The sequence below is a fragment of the Rutidosis leptorrhynchoides genome, chromosome 8 (assembly GCF_046630445.1).
Source record: "Rutidosis leptorrhynchoides isolate AG116_Rl617_1_P2 chromosome 8, CSIRO_AGI_Rlap_v1, whole genome shotgun sequence".
Classification (NCBI taxonomy): domain Eukaryota; kingdom Viridiplantae; phylum Streptophyta; class Magnoliopsida; order Asterales; family Asteraceae; genus Rutidosis; species Rutidosis leptorrhynchoides.
Window position 1 is genome coordinate 275,451,656 of NC_092340.1, and position 24,102 is coordinate 275,475,757.

The following is a 24,102-nucleotide window of genomic DNA, read 5'->3' on the forward strand; positions in this document are numbered from 1 at the left end:
ACGTATCTCAGTATTGATCACAACTCAAACTATATATATTTTGGAATCAACCTCAACCCTGTATAGCTAACTCCAACATTCACATATAGAGTGTCTATGGTTGTTCCGAAATATATATAGATGTGTCGATATGATAGGTCAAAACATTGTATACGTGTCTATGGTATCTCAAGATTACATAATATATAATACAAGTTGATTAAGTTTTGATTGGAATAGATTTGTTACCAATTTTCACGTAGCTAAAATGAGAAAAATTATCCAATCTTGTTTTACCCATAACTTCTTCATTTTAAATCCGTTTTGAGTGAATCAAATTGCTATGGTTTCATATTGAACTCTATTTTATGAATCTAAACAGAAAAAGTATAGGTTTATAGTCGGAAAAATAAGTTACAAGTCGTTTTTGTAAAGGTAGTCATTTCAGTCGAAAGAACGACGTCTAGATGACCATTTTAGAAAACATACTTCCACTTTGAGTTTAACCATAATTTTTGGATATAGTTTCATGTTCATAATAAAAATCATTTTCTCAGAATAACAACTTTGAAATCAAAGTTTATCATAGTTTTTAATTAACTAACCCAAAACAGCCCGCGGTGTTACTACGACGGCGTAAATCCGGTTTTACGGTGTTTTTCGTGTTTCCAGGTTTTAAATCATTAAGTTAGCATATCATATAGATATAGAACATGTGTTTAGTTGATTTTAAAAGTCAAGTTAGAAGGATTAACTTTTGTTTGCGAACAAGTTTAGAATTAACTAAACTATGTTCTAGTGATTACAAGTTTAAACCTTCGAATAAGATAACTTTATATGTATGAATCGAATGATGTTATGAACATCATTACTACCTTAAGTTCCTTGGATAAACCTACTGGAAAAGAAAAAAATGGAGCTAGCTTCAACGGATCCTTGGATGGCTCGAAGTTCTTGAAGCAGAATCATGACACGAAAACAAGTTCAAGTAAGATCATCACTTGAAATAAGATTGTTATAGTTATAGAAATTGAACCAAAGTTTGAATATGATTATTACCTTGTATTAGAATGATAACCTACTGTAAGAAACAAAGATTTCTTGAGGTTGAATGATCACCTTACAAGATTGGAAGTGAGCTAGCAAACTTGAAAGTATTCTTGATTTTATGTAACTAGAACTTGTAGAATTTATGAAGAACACTTAGAACTTGAAGATAGAACTTGAGAGAGATCAATTAGATGAAGAAAATTGAAGAATTAAAGTGTTTGTAGGTGTTTTTGGTCGTTGGTGTATGGATTAGATGTAAAGGATATGTAATTTTGTTTTCATGTAAATAAGTCATGAATGATTACTCATATTTTTGTAATCTTATGAGATATTTCATGCTAGTTGCCAAATGATGGTTCCCACATGTGTTAGGTGATTCACATGGGCTGCTAAGAGCTGATCATTGGAGTGTATATACCAATAGTACATACATCTAAAAGCTGTGTATTGTACGAGTACGTATACGGGTGCATACGAGTAGAATTGTTGATGAAACTGAACGAGGATGTAATTGTAAGCATTTTTGTTAAGTAGAAGTATTTTGATAAGTGTATTGAAGTCTTTCAAAAGTGTATGAATACATATTAAAACACTACATGTATATACATTTTAACTGAGTCGTTAAGTCATCGTTAGTCGTTACATGTAAGTGTTGTTTTGAAACCTTTAGGTTAACGATCTTGTTAAATGTTGTTAACCCAATGTTTATAATATCAAATGAGATTTTAAATTATTATATTATCATGATATTATCATGTATGAATATCTCTTAATATGATATATATACATTAAATGTCTTTACAACGATAATCGTTACATATATGTCTCGTTTAAAAATCATTAAGTTAGTAGTCTTGTTTTTACATATGTAGTTCATTGTTAATATACTTAATGATATGTTTACTTATTATAGTATCATGTTAACTATATATATATCCATATATATGTCATCATATAGTTTTTACAAGTTTTAACGTTCGTGAATCACCGGTCAACTTGGGTGGTCAATTGTCTATATGAAACATATTTCAATTAATCAAGTCTTAACAAGTTTGATTGCTTAACATATTGGAAACATTTAGTCATGTAAATATCAATCTCAATTAATATATATAAACATGGAAAAGTTCGGGTCACTACACCCGCCAAGATTGAAGCCATCAGCAAGTGGGAGACCCCCACCACTCCAACTCATATTCGCCAATTCCTAGGTCTCGCCGGTTACTACTGAAGGTTCATTGAAGGATTTTCTCTGATTGCGCGTCCTTTGACCGCACTGACTCACAAGGGTAAGAAGTTCATTTGGGAACCCGCACATGAATCGGCATTTCAAAATTTGAAGAAGAAGCTAACCACCTCACCTATCCTATCACTCCCTGAGGGCAGTGACGACTTTGTTGTTTATTGTGATGCATCGAAGAGTGGTTTTGGTTGTGTACTGATGCAACGATCAAAAGTTATTGCCTATGCCTCCCGCCAATTGAAGATTCATGAGCGGAACTACACTACTCACGATCTTGAACTTGGAGCTGTTGTCTTTGCGCTTAAATTGTGGAGACACTATTTGTATGGAACTAAGAGCACTATCTTCACCGATCACAAGAGTCTCCAGCACATCTTCGATCAGAAGCAACTGAATATGAGACAGCGTCGATGGATCGAGATGCTCAACGACTACGATTGTGAACTCCGTTATCACCCTGGTAAGGCCAATGTTGTAGCTGACGCTTTAAGCCGAAAGGAGAGGACGGCACCTCTTCGTGTTAGGGCTCTGAACATCACCATCCATTCGAACCTCAACAGCCAGATCAGAGTAGCCCAAGATGAGGCTCTCAAGGAGGAGAACATATTTCACGAACATTTGAACATACTTGTCTCTCGATTCGAGGTTAGGTAGTCTGGACTCCGATGTTATGCCGGAAGAATTTGGGTACCTCTTTATGGGGATCTACGGAACCTCATACTTGATGAAGCACACAAATCGAGATATTCGATTCATCCTGGAGCGGGCAAGATGTACCACGACCTTAAAGAACAGTATTGGTGGCCGAATCTTAAGAAGGACGTTGCGACCTATGTTGGTAAATGTGTAACCTGCTCGAAAGTTAAAGCCGAGCATCAGAGACCTTCTGGTTTACTTCAACAGCCGGAGATTCCATAATGGAAGTGGGAAAGGATCACAATGGATTTTATCACCAAGCTGCCAAAGACAGTGGGCGGATACGATACCATTTGGGTTATTGTTGACCGCCTCACCAAATCTGCACACTTCCTAGCGATGAAGGAAACTGATTCAATGGAGAGACTTGCTCAACTATACATTAAGGAGGTTGTATCTCGTCACGGTGTACCTTTATCGATCATCTCCGATCGCGATCCCCGTTTTGCTTCTAGATTTTGGCGTTCTTTGCAAGAAGCTATGGGAACTCGTCTTGACATGAGTACTGCTTATCACCCTCAGACTGACGGGCAAAGTGAACGTACGATTCAGACCTTGGAAGACATGTTGCGTGCATGTGTCATTGATTTTGGAAAGGCCTGGGAAAGGCATTTGCCACTAGCCGAATTCTCATACAACAACAGTTATCACTCTAGCATTAATGCTGCACCTTTTGAAGCATTGTATGGCCGTAAGTGCTGATCTCCTATTTGTTGGGCCGAAGTAGGCGAAAAGCAAATCACCGGACCTGAGGTCGTCCACGAAACCACGGAGAAGATTGCTCAGATCCAAGCCAGACTTAAGGTGGCCCGTGATCGCCAAAAGAGTTATGCAGACCGTAAACGTAAGGACTTTGAATTCAACGTTGGTGATCGTGTAATGTTGAAGGTTGCACCTTGGAAAGGTGTGATCCGTTTTGGAAAACGTGGAAAGTTAAACCCACGATACATTGGTCATTTTGAAATCTTGGAACGTGTTGGACCCGTTGCTTACCGTTTAGATCTACCAGCACAATTGAGCTCAGTTCATCCTACCTTCCATGTGTCAAACTTGAAGAAGTGTCACCTGAACTTATCATACCACTTGAAGAACTTACGATTGACGACAAACTTCACTTTGTGGAAGAACCTGTTGAAATTATGGATCGTGAGATCAAAACTTTAAAACGCAACAAGATTTCGATTGTACGAGTATGATGGAATGCCAAACGAGGACCTGAGTTTACTTGGGAGCGAGAGGATCAAATGATGCGGAAGTATCCTCACCTTTTCCCGACTCCTCCATCTACCTCGGCTTAAATTTCGGGACGAAATTTTCTTTAACAGGTGGGTAATGTAACGACCCTGGATTTTCCAACGTTTATTTATTAATAATTGTTATTATTAATACGTGTGATAAAACGAATGTATGTTATTACATTTACATGTTGCCATGATTGCCCGAACTTGACTTTAATTGCCCGAAACGTCTTTGTGACACCCGGAACTTACACGAATAATATTTTCAAGTATTATTTACATTCATGATTAATTTTATTAATCATTTTAATTAACTATGGTGATTAGTTAGTTACTTGGGCTTTAATTGGATTTAATTGTTAATTAATGGAACTTGGGCTTGTTTAAAGTAAATGGACTCATGATATTGGACTTCCAAGCTCACCCTACCTTTTAAATGGACTTAGTTAGCCCACTCTTTCATATGTAAGTACCAAATTAAATGTGAACTAGTTAGTTAGAATACTTGGAATCTTGTTAACTCTTAATCCCCATGCACATACCTCCATTAACCACCTTTAAGGACAACAACATGCAAGAGACTAGTGTGCATTGGCCTCCCCTTCTTTTTGCTGCAGAAACCGTAGGCCTTTGGCCATGGGAGAGATTCAAAATCTTTTTTTTTTCATTACTAGTTCACTCATTCTCTCATTTTCCAAAACACTCTCATACTTGCAACTCTTTCTCTTTCACTTTTCTCTCTAGTTCTTGTAAGTAAACTTGAATCATTTCTTCCTTCTTTTCTTTCTAAAACCGTAGCAAGAACACCCATAATCATCATCATACTTTGTTTGTTTTAATCTTTGTTTACTTGTGTTGATTTCTAGTAGTTGTTAGTTACATACTTACTTGGTTTCAAGAATCAAACTTGCTAGTTTCTTTCTTCTTTTATCTTGTAATTACAAGAACACTCAAGAACATAACTTACTAGTTATGTTCTACATATACTTTCTTAATAGATTGCAAGTCCATGTGTTGATTAAAATCATACTTGTGATTCATGAAGTAAACTTTAAAGTTTACTTTCTTAAAGATCAAACTTTGGTTTGAATCTTTAAAGTATGAACAACCATGAACAAATTACATGTTTACTTAGTTTACTTCTTCATTCTTGCACTTTAATTTCATGTAATTAGTTTAAATGGTCAAGTACTACAAGTTAGTCTTGATCTCATTAATCTTGAACTAAAAGTTAACTTTGAAAGTTCAAGAACACACAAATAAGTTTTCTTTAAATATAACTTTGTATACTTATGCTTGATCTAGACTTTTGAGTCTTGGATCTTCAAGATCTAACTAAGAACCATGTTTTACAACTTAAGATCTTGATTTCATAAGTTCACTTTCAAGTTTGTAACTTATTATTAGTCTTAAAGTTCATGTATGTGTTAGATCTAAGACTTTGATGTAACTTTGGTTCATCAAACTTCATACAACTTTTAAGTGAGTTGTGCTTTATGTCTTAGACTTGCACTTGGGTTATGATGGTCAAATCTTGGTCAAGATGATGCAAACACATCAACGAGTTGTACACTTGAAGCTATACGCATCAAGGATGAGAACCGTGATAAGCATCAAGCATCAAACTCACCGGAACCCATTATTTTACTGCTTTCTGTCTTCTACCTACTGTTGTGCTGTTTCTGTAACAGACCAATAAACTTGGGCTACTGTAACATTAATTTTCAGATAGATCTTTTCGAGTAGATAACTTTTCATATAGGACTCGTCTTAATCCGAGTTACGGTTTAGGATTTATGGCCCTCCGATCGTCACTATGTCCTTTTAACGTTGTGCAGAAATTTCTGACCTACTCGCACTTAGACCGTCGCCACGGTCAAACGAAGACGAGTTTGCTTCTGTAAATTTTACCACACTTAAAGGACTCATATACGGAGCCATGGCCACTGGTCTCACCTTGTTTCAGTAAGGGTAGAGGCCGTGGTGACTGACTGGAGTCAGCCTTTGTTTTAAACTACTTTCATAAACGAAACTTACTTTACGCCTTATGTTTGATGATGAATGATGATGACCCTTAAGACCTTATTTACATACTTTTAAACCTATAAAGACGATTTACTGACTTATTACTATTTGACTTAGGTTGAGGACCTTCGGACCGATTACTTGCACACCTTTTCCGAACCGACTTTACGACTACATTATCATTGTGAGTTATAGCATTCCCTTTTTACTTTAACTTATTTTGGGAACTGAGAATACATGCGGATTTTATGTTTTACATACTAGGCACGAGTACTTAAACTTATATATGTGTGAGTTATACAACGACATAAACATTCCCTTTAGCTCGGTAACGTTTAATCATTGGTTTTTGAACCGTGAACGCGAATCTTAGATATGGATCCATAGGGTTTGACATCCCCACTCGGGCTAGTAGCGCTAGCATTTAACGAGTGTTTAATACTTCGTAGACATACGCACTTGCCAAGTGTACTTTCAGGGGGTATAAACGTTAAGTTAGTTACCAAGTGCCCACGGTTAACATATACTTTATCATACTGTTTTGAAACGCTCTTTGTAGCACTGAAATCTCGTGGCCTACCTTACTTACTGTTATACTTAAACTATAGCTCACCAACCTTTGTGTTGACGTTTTAAGCATGTTTTTCTCAGGTGCTTGAGGTTAACTTCCGCTGTGTACTAGTCGTGCTGTAGATACCCGCTGCTTAGAGTTGTCATCGCATGAACTACTTTACCTTGCATTCAAACTTTAGTACTTTTGAACTATGACTTGTAACGACCATTGTGGTCACATACACTTATTATTTGCTTCTACTTAGTGAAGTATGCTTTTGGATTGTAAAACATTCGATGTTGGTTTAGACATCACTTTATTAATGAATGCAAACTCTTTTTGAAAACGCATATAGTACTTAACCTTGTAATGATTCTGTTGTTGATGATTCGTACACGATGGTTTTGTACGGGGCATCACAGTTGTACATAATGTTTCAAATATTGTACATATGGTCATTCGAGTGTTTTACTATAAGGTTGTACATAATGCTTCAAATATTGTATATATGGTCATTAAAGTATTTTATCATAAAGTTGTACATAATGCTTCATATAGTATACAATTAATATGTTAATATTTTTATTAAAAATAATTAATTATTTTAATGACATCATCATGAGGGCTTAGAAATATTTTCTTTATTTTTGAATTTTTTTAAGCTTGTAAATTAAATGATTAATGATGTCACTTAAATTGCTTAAATTTTTTTCTTTTTCTTTTTGATATATTTTAATTTAATGAAAGAAAAAAACTTATTTATGATGTTATCATTTTAGGATTTTAATAGAAGCTATATATATATATATATATATATATATATATATATATATATATATATATAATGGTAGGATCAAGAGGGAAGTAACCAATCGGAGGGAAGCAAAAACTTTTTTTTTTTCGTTTTTTGAAAAAACCTTGTTCACGAACATTATAGATGGGATGAAAATATGAACATTTAGTAGAGACACTTTGTGATAAATGTTTTTATTTTGCCGGGAAAATGCTCGAAGAAGTAATATATAACAATTATCGCATTTTTCGAGCGTATGTTGAGGTTTTAGCTATTGGGGTTTAGATATTAGGGTTTATAGGGTTTAGATATTAGGGTTTAGGGTTTAGATGTAGGGTTTAGATTTAGGATTTAGATTGAGTTTTTAACACGAACGGTTTAGAGTTTAGGGTTTAGGGTTTGGTGTTTTGGGTACCCAAAATACCAAACCCTAAACTCTAAATCGGGCTAAATTTTACTTCACAAAATATGAAGAAAAAAAAAAAAAAACGTTCATATTCTTCACGAACAATATTATCTTGAATGTTATTTTTGTCGATCGTTTTCCCGCCTAAATAATAACATTCATCACGAAGTGTCTCTTCTAAATGCTCATATTTTCGTGTGATCTTGATGCCGGGAAAAAAAACTCCAAAAAAAATGAAAAAAAAAAAATTTTGCTTCCCCCCGCTTCCCCCCGATTGGTTACTTCCCCATTGATCCTGCCCTCTATATATATATATATATATATATATATATATATATATATATATATATATTACACATTTAATATAAAAGCAGAAATACTTAGAAATATAAACCTGTACTTTTGAATCGTTCATTAAAAAAAAAATAAATAAATAAAAAAAAAAAAATAATAAAACAACAATCGATGTAGTGGTTCGCCCGATGTAGTTGGTCTTTATCTCCGAGCCACATCACGCGGCCCCAAACATTATAGCTTTATTCATGTTCATGTTAATATAAAAAAACAGTTTTTATCATCTTCAAATAAAATTATGTCACACACGAGATTTAAGTGTTAGAAGGATTAAGTTAAGAAATGATATACGAAGTATTGATGTAGTGGGATTTTCATTGTTCTAACATTTTTAGTAAAAGATTTTTACGTTGCAATTACATTGTTACCCCTTATATCATTATATTATATAGTTAAACTCTAACATTAAGAGTTTATGAAATTTGAAATTACATTCTTACCCCTTATATCATTACACATACTATTTATTTTTAGTCCTAATATGTCATTTTATATTTATATAAATATAAATATAAATATAAATTACACATAAATTACGATAAGCTAAGGGCCATGTTTAGAAAATTTCATTTATCAAACAATTACGAGTATAAAACACAAGCAAATGTTTATACGTTAAGATATAACCTCGCTCCCGCTTTCAACTGTAGCGACTTCCGGCTCCGGCAAGATTTATCTTTTTTTTTTTTCATTTGGTAAAATAACGAAAACTGTATAAGTAAAACATATTAATCGAATGATGATGTTATCGTGATTTGCGGTTTTGTGTTTCATATGATAAACAACGTACGTACAATACAATAAATAGGCAGATAACCTAAATCTAGCTGGCACGCAGGCCCAATATAAAGAATGTACTAGAATGTGGGCTCGGAGGCCCTTAAATGGATCGGCTAACAGCCCCCCGCAGTTGGAGCGGGAATATCGCGGCAAACTGGACCGGAACTCACTAAACAGGACATCAGGAAGTCCTTTGGTGAAGATGTCGGCATACTGATATCACAATAGGACATGAAGGACGCGAACCTGTCCTTTTGTTACAAGGTCTCGAACGAAATGTATGTCAATCTCTGTGTTTCGTGCGTTGGTGCTGAACTGGATTACCGGACATGTAGATTGCACTGACGTTGTCACAATACACGAGAGTGGCAGAAAATAATGGATAGTGAAGCTCTCAGAGCAAGTTATGAAGCCAACATGTTTCAGCAACAGCATTAGCAACCCCACGGTATTCCGCCTCAGCACTATATGGAGACGGAGTCAACTAACGCTTCGAGGACCAAGAGAGAAGATTATTACCCAAGAAGACACAATATTCGGATGTTGAGCGGCGAGTACTGGGGCAGGCAGCCCAGTCAGCATAATAGTAGGCAGTCAAAGACAAGGTGGACAATACGAACAGCTAGAGGCCAAGGTCTAGTGTGCCCTGAACATACCGGAGAATCCGCTTGAGTGCTGAGAGATGCTGCTCTAGAGGGTCATGCATGAAGAGACATATTTGCTGAACTGCATAAGCGATGTCAGGCCTCGTGAACGTGAGATACTGAAGTGCCCCGGCGAGGCTACGATACAATGTCGGATTAGAAAACGGAGGTCCGGAGGAGCCCAGCTTGGAACTGGTTTCAACAGGGTCCTACATGGATGACACCCTACCATATCCGCACGTTCTAGAATTTTAGTGGCATAGTTTTTCTGCGAAAGAAACATTCCCGAAGAGTTGCGAGTGACTAAAATACCCAGAAAATAATTCAGAGGACCCAGATCTGTCATGGAGAACTCCTGATGAAGAGATGTAATAATCTGCTGAAGAAAATCTTTCGAAGAGGCAGTGGGGATGATGTCGTCTACATATAAAAGAAGATAGATAGTCTGAGTACCCTGTCGGTTTAGTAATTGTTGTTGGGCCGCTATGATCCTTAATAATCGGGCCTGACTATTGCTGTTAGGGCGTTGGGATACAGCAGGAGGTGAGGGACGAGATGTTGAGGTATGTAAATACCTGCACTTTTCCGCGAACCGACAGTGCCTGCGATTAAAATTGCGACAGACCTCGGGGTTAGATGTTAGGCGTAACATAGCAGTGGTTGGAGGTGTTGTTTGTACAACAAGAACCGTAGGGGCAGACGGGGTGCTTGAGGTTCGATGTTGCTGCGATTCTTGCGAGTTAAATGCATCTCTTCAAGGGATATCATGGAGCGAACCGTATCGAAGCTTGGGAAGGGATCGCTATGATGTGTTGTGCGTGTGGAAACCGATCATTTAACCCATTTGTTGTATAGGTGACCAACTTTTAATCTTTAATAGTGGAACCAAGGTTGCTTAAAAGTGCAGAAAGTGACTCCACTTTTTGAAAATATTGATCCGTTGTTAGATCTCCAATCTGTAAGGACCTTAGTTTGGCTGTAAGTTCAACGATTTTAGATTGTTTATTGTCATGGAAGATCTTTTTGAGGAACTCCCAGGCATCGTGGGCGGTCTTGGGTTGTGTATTTAAGACACGCTCCAGGAGAGGTTCCGAGATGGTTAGAAAGATCCAACCAAGGACAACCGCGTCAGCTTTGCGTGTTTCTTCATTGGGTGGATCGGCTGTTGACGAGGCTTCGAGAAAATTATGAACGTTGAAAGCATGACAATGGGTACTAAAAAGAGTACTCCAATGCGTGTAGTTTAGTTTAGCTTAGCGAGGTCGAGTTTGATAGGAATGAGATAATGAACCGATGTTACGGTGTAAATCTTATCGTATTTACCTGATGGAGCCATGAGGTGGAAGAAGGCGATTGATTAAGGGTGCAGGTTGAATCGGCTGGAAGCAGTAGCAGGCGAAATTTTTAGAGTTTATCTGATACCATGTTATCGTGATTTACGGTTTTGTGTTTCATATGATAAACAACATATGTACAATACAATAAATAGGCAGATAACCTAAATCTAGCTGGCCCGCAGGCCCAATATAAAGAATGTACTAGAATGTGGGCTCGCAGGCCCTTAAATGGATCGGCTAACAGATGAAAGAGGTCAACACAAAATACAACCAATATAAATGACAAGATTCGAAACTAGAAAACACACTTCCTAACGAATTAACGCCATCTACTTTTTTTTTGACAGCGAACTAAACACAACAAACCTCTTAACACAACAAATAACCAAAAAGAGAAGTTACTACTACCGGTAGATTTATGTGAACAAACGCAATATAAAGAAGTTACTAGTTTTTTTCACACTCTCACTAAATCGCAGGTATGAAATAGGGAAAAGTATATAAAAATGCATTGAACTTTCACCAAATTCCTATTGTATGCCTTCAACTTTCAAATCTCCTATTGTATGCATTTAACTTTCTAAATTGACATATTGTATGTATTTAACTTGTTATAATAGGTAATCCTCTATTAGATATTTACATTATTAGTCCATCATGTTTGTAAATTTTAATTTCATTGGTCCCTTCATTATCATCCTTTCATCTTCATCATCATCCATTTAGATAAAAGAAGCATTTACGAATAATCATTCTATCTATGTAAGCGACAATATATAACGCATGTACAACGCCTATAACATTAGCGACAATATATAACGCATGTACAACGCCTATAACATTTAAAAGCATGTAAACTTAAAGTTTCACTTCTATGCTAACATTTGAGGTTCACATTTACAAAACAAAACTAGCATTGATAACAATATCATAAATGTAGCGACCAGACAAAATCGTCATTGACGGCGCCGTCTACTTAGGTCCCTTTACGTGGTCGTAAGTCTTTAGAATGACGTTTGACCAAAATATGTCGCATTCATTTCAAATGTAAAGATGTTTCAAGTTTACAAAAGTAGTTCAACGACTAGTTACATTACAACGCTTTACGTACAAACGAAACCTATGCGACACAATTTAAAAGTAAGTCAAAGATGCTCCATGTATGCATGTATACTCGACATCCAAGCAAATATCAAAAATAGTGGGCGAAAGCATGTATCACATAGCGTTCAAGGACCTGAGAAAACATATCGAAAACTATCAACGAAAACGTTGGTGAAATCATAGGTGTAGTAATAAACGTTGTTTTTGAACCACAAGATTTAATATAGTTGATTATTCAAATCGTTTGCATTCCAAAAGTATGTTCGCGAGCACCCAAATATCAAGACTTTACTATTTGGTACCCTGTTACGTAGTGTTAGAACATACACTAAAATTGAAAATATATTCATCCGTCAACGGTAGCGAATCGTCCGAATGAGGCCCGTCTAGCCCGTATGGATCCAGTTCACGCTTACACCCGCAAGTGCAACTAATGATAATTGAATTGAGGATTTTTGTTCAAACTCGCTGTGGAATGTTTGTTTTCGTACTTGTGTTCAAAGATAAAGTATGTAGTATAAAACTGTATATGTTTCTCATCCCATGATTTAAAGTATAAAAGTTGTTGAAAGATGGGACTATGATCTCACCTCGGGTGCACGAGTATAAATGTACTTCACAAAGTAAACGTGTGCATGATAGTTGCTTAGCCTTGACCTAAACAAGTAAGTTGTATCAATTAACCGGTTACGACACAAGGTCGGGTGAAATGTGTTCAATTAGTCCTATGGCTCGCTACGACTCGAATATATAGCATGTGATTCACGTTATTGTGACGATCGCTCCAAATCCATATGGATGAACACGTCATTCAACGATTTCATTGCGAGGTATTTGACCTCTATATGATAAGTTTTGTAAACATTGCATTCTTTTAAAAAGGCACACCATAAATGAATATTTAAATCAAAGGTTTTCGACATCTGATGATTTCTACATATAAACAATCACCATAAATAATAGTTTACAACAGTACTTTCGTTGACAATGCAGTCAAAATAAGATACATGGTGATGATTTGGTGAATGCAACGTTTCCTTGAAAAATATGCAATGTAAGACTCCATGCACATAGCTTGTCTATCATATAAGCAAACAGCGGAAGACTTCTAGGGAACCTGAGAATAAACATGCTAACAAGTGTCAACACAAAGGTTGGTGAGTTCATAGTTTTATTGTTGTGCATAATCTGTACATAAAGGTGGATCACAAGATTTCAGTTGTTTCATCCAGAAACGTTTATCACTACAAAATTGAGCACCCTGGTAACTAAACTTAACGTATATATAATTTGTACCCTTTGTATAATTATCTTAATAATACACGCAAACCAACGTGTACGCTTCTCAAATAGCATACGTCCGTTAAAAGGCTAGTGCTCTAGCTCGGACGGGGATATCAAGCCCTATGGATCCATATACTACTACTCGCGCCCACCAGTTCTTATAACTGGCAGTTACTAGTTACCAAAGCTAAGGGATTTTCGGTTCAAACTCAGTGTAGAATTAAGTATGTACTTGTATCTATTGCGTTTAAAATAAATTGCATGTATTCTCAGCCCAAAATATTTAAAGCATTTAAAAAGGGATCTATAAACTCACCTTAGCAGCACATAAAGTTGTTCACCGAAATGTGATCGAAACTCGGAATACCAAATAACCGTAGATCTCAACCTAGAGAGCATATGTTGGTCAATAAATGTCTATCAAGCTAGGTCTGGTCATAGTGTATCATAATCCTAATGCTCGAGATCGACATACAAAAGTTATCCAAAGTCGTTTCAAAAAGTCAATTTTGACAATAGTTCACAAAACGTGATGTACCTTATATAAGGATTCATTTACGCGGTTGGTAATATTCAAAAATCCATTTTATCAATCTCGTAAATAAGTTGTTTAAATATTAATTGCAGATTCAAAAGCAATTCCAATTAACGTCAATCATAATTCAGTTGATCATATCTTTTAATCCGTTCATCGAAACTATTCGATATCTAAATGAAAAGTTATTGATTTTTCGTTAGCTTTCCAAAAACAAGCATATCATATATCTTTTTCCAGTAATATATGTATTTAATTCGTGATTCATTATAAACTGTTTAACGGCGAAATTTAGCATACAAGCATGCATAAATATATATACTCGAGCACTAGACATGGATACACAATTAATATATAAAAGATAAGATATGAATGCTCACGTATCAATATTGAGATTCAATATTGCAGGAAAGTACGTAGACGCATCAGAGATGATAAACACTAGGTTTGACTTGTGAACAATACCCATAAATATTACCCATAACCTCCATAGCAATAACCCATAATTTTCTTAGCTCTATCCCGCTCGAAAAACTATTTTGAAAGTGACATGCTCATGACCTCGTCGTAGTATTTTATGTATAATACTAATTAATAATAATACTACTAATAATATTAAAATTAATAATAATATTAATCTTAATAATAATAATAATAATAATAATAATAATAATAATAATAATAATAATAATTATTATTATTATTATTATTATTATTATAAATAAAATAGAGAGATTGAGACGAGAGATATAAGTAAATAAAACTGGTACCAGACTTCGCGTTTTATAGCATCTGGCCTGAAAAAGTACCCCATGCGATCGCATGGGATTTGTGCTTCAAGGCCATGCGATTGCATGGCACCCTGGGACAGCTCACAATTGTTTAACTTCTAGTTTTTCGACATATTTTTATATTATATATAATATATTTAATTTATATAATTAATTATATATTATATTAAATTCACGTGCATAGTTGACTTGTAATTTTTGTTCCGATAAGTCGTACGTCGTCACTCGACTTATGTCCTGGTTCCGGTTTTTCGAGTGTCCCTTCGTACGCTGAGAAAACTTGTAATTTACATTTTGGGACACGTACCTTTGTCAAAATATAGCCTTAAATTATCCCTAAATTATATCACTCAAAGTGTATCTTAAACTTTCGAGTGTTTTGATCATTTACTTCTATAAATTATCGTTTCGGAGTATATACATATATATACATTTTCATTTTGAAATAGTGTTTTACTGTAGCAAAGTTACTGTAGCAAAGTTTTTTTACTGTAGCAAATAGTGATTTTCAAAAACACTGTAGCTTTTCGGGTACTGTAGTAATTTGAAAATACTGTAGCAAATTAGTGTTTTACTGGTTCATCTTAAACGTTTTAGTTAACTTATCTAGATATCAATCGAATCAATAATCAAATGTCACTATCGTTTACTAAATAACTTGAAATCATATGTATTCAAATAGATATATAAACCAATAAGTTTAATGTACGGTATCATGCAATTAAAACTTTGTTACGTTTTCAAGTTATAGTATATATATGTATCTATTTACATATAATGGTTCGCGAATCGTTGAGAACAACCGAAGGGTACTTGAATAGTTCAAAAATTTTGAGATTCAATTTTACAGACTTTGCTTATCGTATCGGAAACGTTAAATCATTTAAAGATAAAGTTTAAATTTGGTCAAAAATTTCCGGGTTGTCACAGTTATCAAGTTTCATGCAAGAATCAAGTATAAAAGAAGGTTAGAACGATTGCAAAAGCATTTTGTTAAGTTTGACTAAAAATCAAACTTGGTCAAAGTCAATGAAAAAGTCAACACGTTCGGGTCGGGTCCCGAACTATTTTTCTGAGCTTGGAAGTCATATATGAGCATGTTGGCCAAGTTTCATGTCAATCGGGGGTGCATAGCATAGCTATAATTAAACGAAAACGGACATTTTTTGGGCAGTCTACCTCAGATGTGCCACATCCAAGGCATATGCGCCGCATCTGGACCTGGTTCAGCAATTCTGGGGCAGTTTAAACATTTAAACGATTTCAACATCAAACAACCATAACTTATGAACCGTAAACATTCAAAACACGTATCATATATCGTTGGAAAGGTAATTTAATGAGGAATACAACTAAACACATTTCATCAATCAAATCCATCATTAACAAAAACAAAAACCTCGTCGAATGATCATTAAACGTTCAAAATCAAAGTTTCAAGTTCATAAAATGCGTTTCTTGACTCGGGAATCCAATCTACTCATACGATATAACGTTTCGAAGGTAATTAAACATACCATACAATTAAACACTTATTAATAACATTTCATAGCATTCAATGCATTAAAAGTTCATTTTAAAAGCTATCAAACCCTAACCAAGAATCACAAAAATCAATAATCATGTTAGTGATGTTTTCCAAATCAACCTACACATCAAAATGAAGCTAATGATGCTAGTAACACTTTTAATACATGAACTCTAACATTTAAAAAACATTTAATCATCCAAAATCAAATATTAAGCACACCCATTTCAAGTGTTCATGCTAGTTACTCAAAACAACAAATCGAGCAAACTAAACACATATACATGTTAGACTTGAGCCATAGACACTAATTAACACCATTTCTAGTCAAAAAGACTAAGAACATGAAATCTAGAGTTTTAGAAATGTTACCCAAACGAGATGAAGTTGGTTCCAAAATGTAGAGGATGATGAGAGGATCACGAATATGTAATTTGTTTTGTTGCTAGCTCCCTAAATCGAATTTAGATGATGAATCCTTGAGTTGGTGTTTGAGAAAATAAAGTAGAAGTAGTGAGGAGATGATGGAATGAAATGAGTGGTGGTGGTGGGTTACTAGTTAACCAAATTTGCCCAAATGGCAAGATTAGTCCCTCAAGTTCGTAGTCGGGTGCGGGAATTAACCAAACGAATATTATAAAATGCTAGAGTAAACGTGAGATGTTAAAATCAAATAACGGAAATATTAGAAACGTTAGTTAGCTAAAGATGCGAATTTAGATAACGAAAGATATTATCTAAAAAAAAACGGTGTTAAAAATAAATTTAACGAAAAAATGCGGGATGTTACATTACCCACACCTTAAAAGAAATTTCGTCCCGAAATTTAGTTGGAAGTAGTAGTAGTTGATTCTTCCTCGAGATCTTGTGTTGCCAATTCTACGAATAAGTGAAGGTACATTTTTGGGCATTTCAACGAACTTTGACGGTCGGGATTTTATGTTGTTTTAAAGTTTGGTTTCACGATTCATAGTTTCAACCGGTTCTCCTAGGAAGTGAGTGTATCGTCGATAGTAAGCTCATCGAAGAGGATAATAAGTTCTTGTTTCGCAAGACACTTCTTTAAGTTTGACAAGTGGAATGTAGGATGAACGGAGACTCAAATGAGTCAGAAAATCTAAACGGCTAGCAACAGGTTCAAAACGCCCCAAGATTTTAAAAGGATCCAAATGTCGCGGATTTAGCATTCTACGTTTTCCGAAACGAATTACACCTTTTCGAGGTGCGATTTTTTTAATATTACGCGGCCACCCACTTGGAATTCGAGAGGTTTACGTCTAACATTGGCGTAGCAGCGATTACGGGCCATCTTAGGTCTTTCTTGGATTGGAACGATCTTAACGGTTATCTCGTGAATGAGTTCGGGTCCGGTGTTTTGCTTGTCACCTACTTCGGCCCAACGAATAGGAGAACGTTATTTGCGGCCATATAAAGTTTCGAAGAGGTGCGGCGTTAATACTCGAATGATAACTATCATTGTAAAAGGAAACGGCTAAAGGCAACAATACAAGTTTGTAACATGTCCTCCAGGGTTTGAGTCATACGTTGGCTTGGTCCGTCAGTTTGTGGATGATGTGCGGTACTTACGTTTAAACGTGTTTCCACGGTTTCTTGTAAGGCACCCCAGAGTCTAGAAGTGAAACGAGCATCTTGATCGGAATAATTGATAAGGGTACTGAAAACCATGTTGGGGTAGGATTCCTTAAGATATGTTTGAACAAGTTAGTTAGGGCTCGAAAACGTTCGTTGGAACAAGTTTCTTATTGGCTACTGAAAACGTTCGTCTGGGCTATTCACCCTCATGGCAAATACTAGTAATACGTGAAGAGTCTCTCTCTCTCCATTGAGAATTTAGATAAAAGGTTTCCTTATACGAAAGTACGAGTGAAAAAGATAGGAGTAAAACGAGAATTTAGAATAGGATAAGTTTACATCTTGATGTAGCCATATCGCGCATCTTGTGGCCAAATGTTGAGACTTGGTGGGAACGAGGTAGTACACGTAGTTGTATAGCTCGGAGTTGGGTAGTAGTTGGTCGTATATCAAAAGCATAAGGACGATAAGTCAAAGAAGAAAGAGGTATCCTTGAATTGTGTGTTATCTTAGGTTCCAGTAATATCAGACAGTAACAGTGAAATAATAGAGTTATGTAACGTGGTACGTGGTGATGAGAATATTGATCAGGTCTGTAATTAAGTATTCCAATTCTTCATACGAATGTAATGAATTTCAGTTTCCTTGATTTCGAGTCGAAATAGGATGCCTTTCAGGCGTTCACGTAGAAATATTTCCATATTTGAGTTCTACACGAATTTGGCTAGTAAGGTTGGTGTGGATAATCACGTTCAAGGTTCAGACACGGAGAGGTTAAGGGACGAGCGATAAATGGAAAATTCGGAAATGAATCTTCGGTAATAATCGGCGATATCCAAGATTTTACGAATACAGGTCGGAGTCGTGAAGGTTTCCCGATTACGTGTGACTTTGATTTTTGGCGGGGTCTACCTTAAATACCTTGACCACTAACAACATGGTTTAGGAATTGGATTTCGTTCAACCAAAATTCACACTGGCGTAGAGTTGCTCTTTTCTCAAGAGTTCGAGCGTAAGACAGAGATGTTGTTCGTTTTCTTCTTCGCTTGAATTGAATAGGTTAAGACATCATCTATGAATACGATAACGGATTTGTCTAGATAAGTTTACATACGCGATTCATAAGATCCATGAATACGGACGGAGCCTTAGTTACTGTGCGGCACTAAAAGAAATTCATAACTATCGTAACGAGTTCGGAAAGCGGGTTTGGAGACATCTTCTCCCTTAACCCTCAATTGATGATAACCAGAATGGAGGTCGATTTTGGAATACACACGAGATCCTTGTAATTGATCAAGAGGTCATTGATACGGGGGAAAGGATATCGGTTCTTAACCGGAAATTATTTAGTTCACGCTAATCTATACACATTTGCAGGGAATCATTTTCTTCTTAACGAATAGGTTTTGAGCTCCCTAGTTCTATAGGTATCAAGTCAATTCCAAATTCCTTACCCAAAAAGTTTAACGTACACCCTCCGATAAAATTGTCGGCACGCAATAGTTTTTCGTTGGTCACTTGAATGGCATAAGTAGTATCTAGGGGGAGTGGTGGAGTGTAAAAAGCATGAGTCAAAGTCTTAGTTATAAAACATTTATCGTCACTCGAATCGAATAAACAAAAATATAAGAGTTGTTGAGAAGAAACGTACCCGTGACTAGTTCATTGTCATCCTGGGCCTCTTGGGCATTAACATTGAAAACTCAACGGCGTGCGTTGGTTTTAGCTTTATTCTTTGGGCATTCATTTCTAAAATGACCCGGCTGGCCACATTTAAAACAAACACCCATTTTTGGTGCATTGGGCTCCTTTTCGAGCGACGGGGGTGGCACTTCTACAATCGTTGGCCATATGACCACTTCCTTGGCACCGGTGGCAAATTATTTTGCCACATTTACCAAAGTGACGGTTGCGGCACTTGTTGCAAAATGGTTTGCTACATTCACCATAATGATGCTTGTGGTATTTGTCACAAAAAGATAGATATCCGGCATAACTCTTCTTGTCGTCGGAGGTGAAAGGCTTCTTGGGGAAGTTGTTGTTGTTAAAGTTGCTTGATGGGGAGGCTTCCCATTTTCTTTTGTTGCCACCCGATTGATTCTCCGCCGTCGGTGCCGGCGCTTCAGTTCCATCCACCGTTTCTATAAATTGGCGGGCTATCGTCAAAGCCTCTTGTAGGTTGGCGGGTCTTGATGACATTACCCTGTGTGGAATGCTCTTAGCGAGGCCATCCATGTAAAATTCAACTCCTTGGGGCCCGGGAGTCATGAGGTTTGGACAAATTGAGGCTAGCTCGGCAAACCGTTGATTATAAGCTTCAAGGTCATTCCGGGCCATTTTTAAATTTCTTGACCCCTGTTCAAGCCTTCTAGTCTCTTCACGCGGGAAGTATTCAGTGATCATTCTTTCTCTTAATTCGGTCCAAGAGAGTGTGTGGGCTTCATTGGTACCCACCGATTGTACATACGTGTTCCACCATGAGAGAGCAATGCCGGCGAAAGTGAGGGTGGAAAACTTGACCTTATCTTGGTCCCGACAGCCGCTTATGCTAAAAATGTCTTCTGTTTGTTCGAACCATCGGGTGAGAGCAACCGGTCCCCCGGTTCCATCGAAAGTGGGAGGTTTGTACCCCATGAAGTTTTCGTAGGAGCACCCCTTGTTTGAATCACCGGCTCCATGATTATTGTTGTTATTGTTGGAGAAGTGACCGGCCACGGCCGCACCCACGGCGGTGGCTATCATTTGTTGAAGAGCTTGTTCTAGAGTTTCGGGAGGAGTATTGTGTTGACCTTGGTGAGCCATTGTTCCTTCATGACACAAGAATATTGTTGATTATTATTCTCAATAATACTAACCGTGATATGGAATAAGGATAAAGAGAAAATCTTCCTTGACTCGCCTTAAATTCTTTATGTCATAATGTCGGAACGTTCATACGAGTCACCGTAATATAATCCCGAAAATTATATTACCCTGATTCATAGGTGCATTCGACATTATTTCATATAGTCAAGGTGGCGTGTCAATCAAATTAAACAACGTGGGATTACGATGGAATAAGAGTTAGATATGAATAAAAGAGTTCAAGTATAAATGCACAAATAGTCAAGTAATTCCTACTTCAACTCTATATGTCGGTTGTAGTCTAGACTCACTAATGTACCCTATGACTCGGGGTTGACACCAATGAACCCTAAATCCCTACAACCAACGCTCTGATACCATCTATAGCGACCCGACAAAATCGTCATTGACGGCGCCGTCTACTTAGGTCCCTTTACGTGGTCGTAAGTCTTTAAAATGACGTTTGACCAAAATATGTCGCATTCATTTCAAATGTAAAGATGTTTCAAGTTTACAAAAGTAGTTCAACGACTAGTTACATTACAAAGCTTTACATACAAACCAAACCTATGCGACATAATTTAAAAGTAAGTCAAAGATGCTCCATGTATGCATGAATACTCGACATCCAAGCAAGTATCAAAAATAGTGGGCGGAAGCATGTATCACATAGCGTTCAAGGACCTGAGAAAACATATAGAAAACTGTCAACGAAAACGTTGGTGAAATCATAGGTGTAGTAATAAACGTTGTTTTTGAACCACAAGATTTAATATAGTTGATTATCCAAATTGTTTGCATTCCAAAAGTATGTTCGCGAGCACCCAATTATCAAGACTTTACTGTTTGGTACCCTGTTACGTAGTGTTAGAACATACACTAAAATCAAAAATATATTCATCCGTCAATGGTAGCGAACCGTCCGAATGAGGCCCGTCTAGCCCGTATGGATCCACACAACATAAGTTCACGCTTACACCCGCAAGTGCAACTAATGATAATTGAATTAAGGATTTTTGTTCAAACTCGCTGTGGAATGTTTGTTTTCGTACCTGTGTTCAAAGCATAAAGTATGTAGTATAAAACTGTATATGTTTCTCATCCCATGATTTAAAGTATAAAAGTTATTGAAAGATGGGACTATGATCTCACCTCGGGTGCACGAGTATAAATGTACTTCACAAAGTAAACGTGTGCATGATAGTTGCTTAGCCTTGACCTAAACAAGTAAGTTGTATCAATTAACCGGTTACGACACAAGGTCGGGCGAAATGTGTTCAATTAGTCCTATGGCTCGCTACGACTCGAATATATAGCATGTGAGTCACGTTATCAAGTTTCATGCAAGAATCAAGTATAAAAGAAGGTTAGAACGATTGCAAAAGCATTTTGTTAAGTTTGACTAAAAATCAAACTTGGTCAAAGTCAATGAAAAAGTCAACACGTTCGGGTCGGGTCCCGAACTATTTTTCTGAGCTTAGAAGTCATATATGAGCATGTTGGCCAAGTTTCATGTCAATCGGGGGTGCATAGCATAGCTATAATTAAACGAAAACGGACATTTTTTGGGCAGTCTACCTCAGATGTGCCGCATCCAAGGCAGATGCGCCGCATCTGGACCTGGTTCAGCAATTCTGGGGCAGTTTAAACATTTAAACGATTTCAACATCAAACAACCATAACTTATGAACCGTAAACATTCAAAACACGTATCATATATCGTTGAAAAGGTAATTTAATGAGGAATACAACTAAACACATTTCATCAATCAAATCCATCATTAACAAAAACAAAAACCTCGTCGAATGATCATTAAACGTTCAAAATCAAAGTTTCAAGTTCATAAAATGCGTTTCTTGACTCGGGAATCCAATCTACTCATACGATATGACGTTTCGAAGGTAATTAAACATACCATACAATTAAACACTTATTAATAACATTTCATAGCATTCAATGCATTAAAAATTCATTTTAAAAGCTATCAAACCCTAACCAAGAATCACAAAAATCAATAATCATGTTAGTGATGTTTTCCAAATCAACCTACACATCAAAATGAAGCTAATGATGCTAGTAACACTTTTAATACATGAACTCTAACATTTAAACAACATTTAATCATCCAAAATCAAATATTAAGCACACCCATTTCAAGTGTTCATGCTAGTTACTCAAAACAACAAATCGAGCAAACTAAACACATATACATGTTAGACTTGAGCCATAGACACTAATTAACACCATTTCTAGTCAAAAACACTAAGAACGTGAAATCTAGAGTTTTAGAAATGTTACCCAAACTAGATAAAATTGGTACCAAAATGTAGAGGATGATGAGAGGATCACGAATATGTAATTTGTTTTGTTGCTAGCTCCCTAAATCGAATTTAGATGATGAATCCTTGAGTTGGTGTTTGAGAGAATAAAGTGGAAGTAGTGAGGAGATGATGGAATGAAATGAGTGGTGGTGGTGGGTTACTAGTTAACCAAATTTGCCCAAATGACAAGATTAGTCCCTCAAGTTTGTAGTCGGGTGCGGGAATTAACTAAACGAATATTTTAAAACGCTAGAGTAAACGTGAGATGTTAAAATCAAATAACGGAAATATTACAAACGTTAGTTAGCGAAAGATGCGAATTTAGATAACGAAAGATATTATCTAAAAAAAATAAAAAAGACGGTGTTAAAAATAAATTTAACGGAAAAATGAGAAATGTTACAATAAAATTAAATTAAAGATTGATAGCTTTACCAAACAAATACAAACATTCAACAGCAAATGTATATGCTTGTTTGTTCAAACCATAAAAATACTTTTACTTGAATCCCACAACCTAAACAAACCTAATCCACATAACCTTCCATTTCCAAATCTCCATCACTCAGATCGGTTAGCATACCTTTCCACATAATTAAATTTGGTTTCCTTTTATGTTTGAATTTGGGTTTTCACATTTGATGTGGGTCTATGGAGTTTTTTGCAAGAAAGATAATTCACTGATGAATATGGGTTAAATTAAACGAAGAAAAGAGATTTTTAATTAACCCATGTTTGAATTTGGTGTTTATTCGATGAATTACTTAACTCATGTTAAGCTCAAACGAATATATAGAGTATTTAAAACTTGAAAGCAAGTTCATGCGTAAAAAATAGACTACAGATTTCGTTTATCACCTTTTGTGAAGACTCAGCGTAAAAACACAACAAATCTACCATCAATTTGATATGTAACAGAAAGTTCGAAAATTCAAGGTTTTAGTTTAAAAAAATGTCGAACAGTTGCAAGAACATATCTCATATCTATGATTTCGGTTGT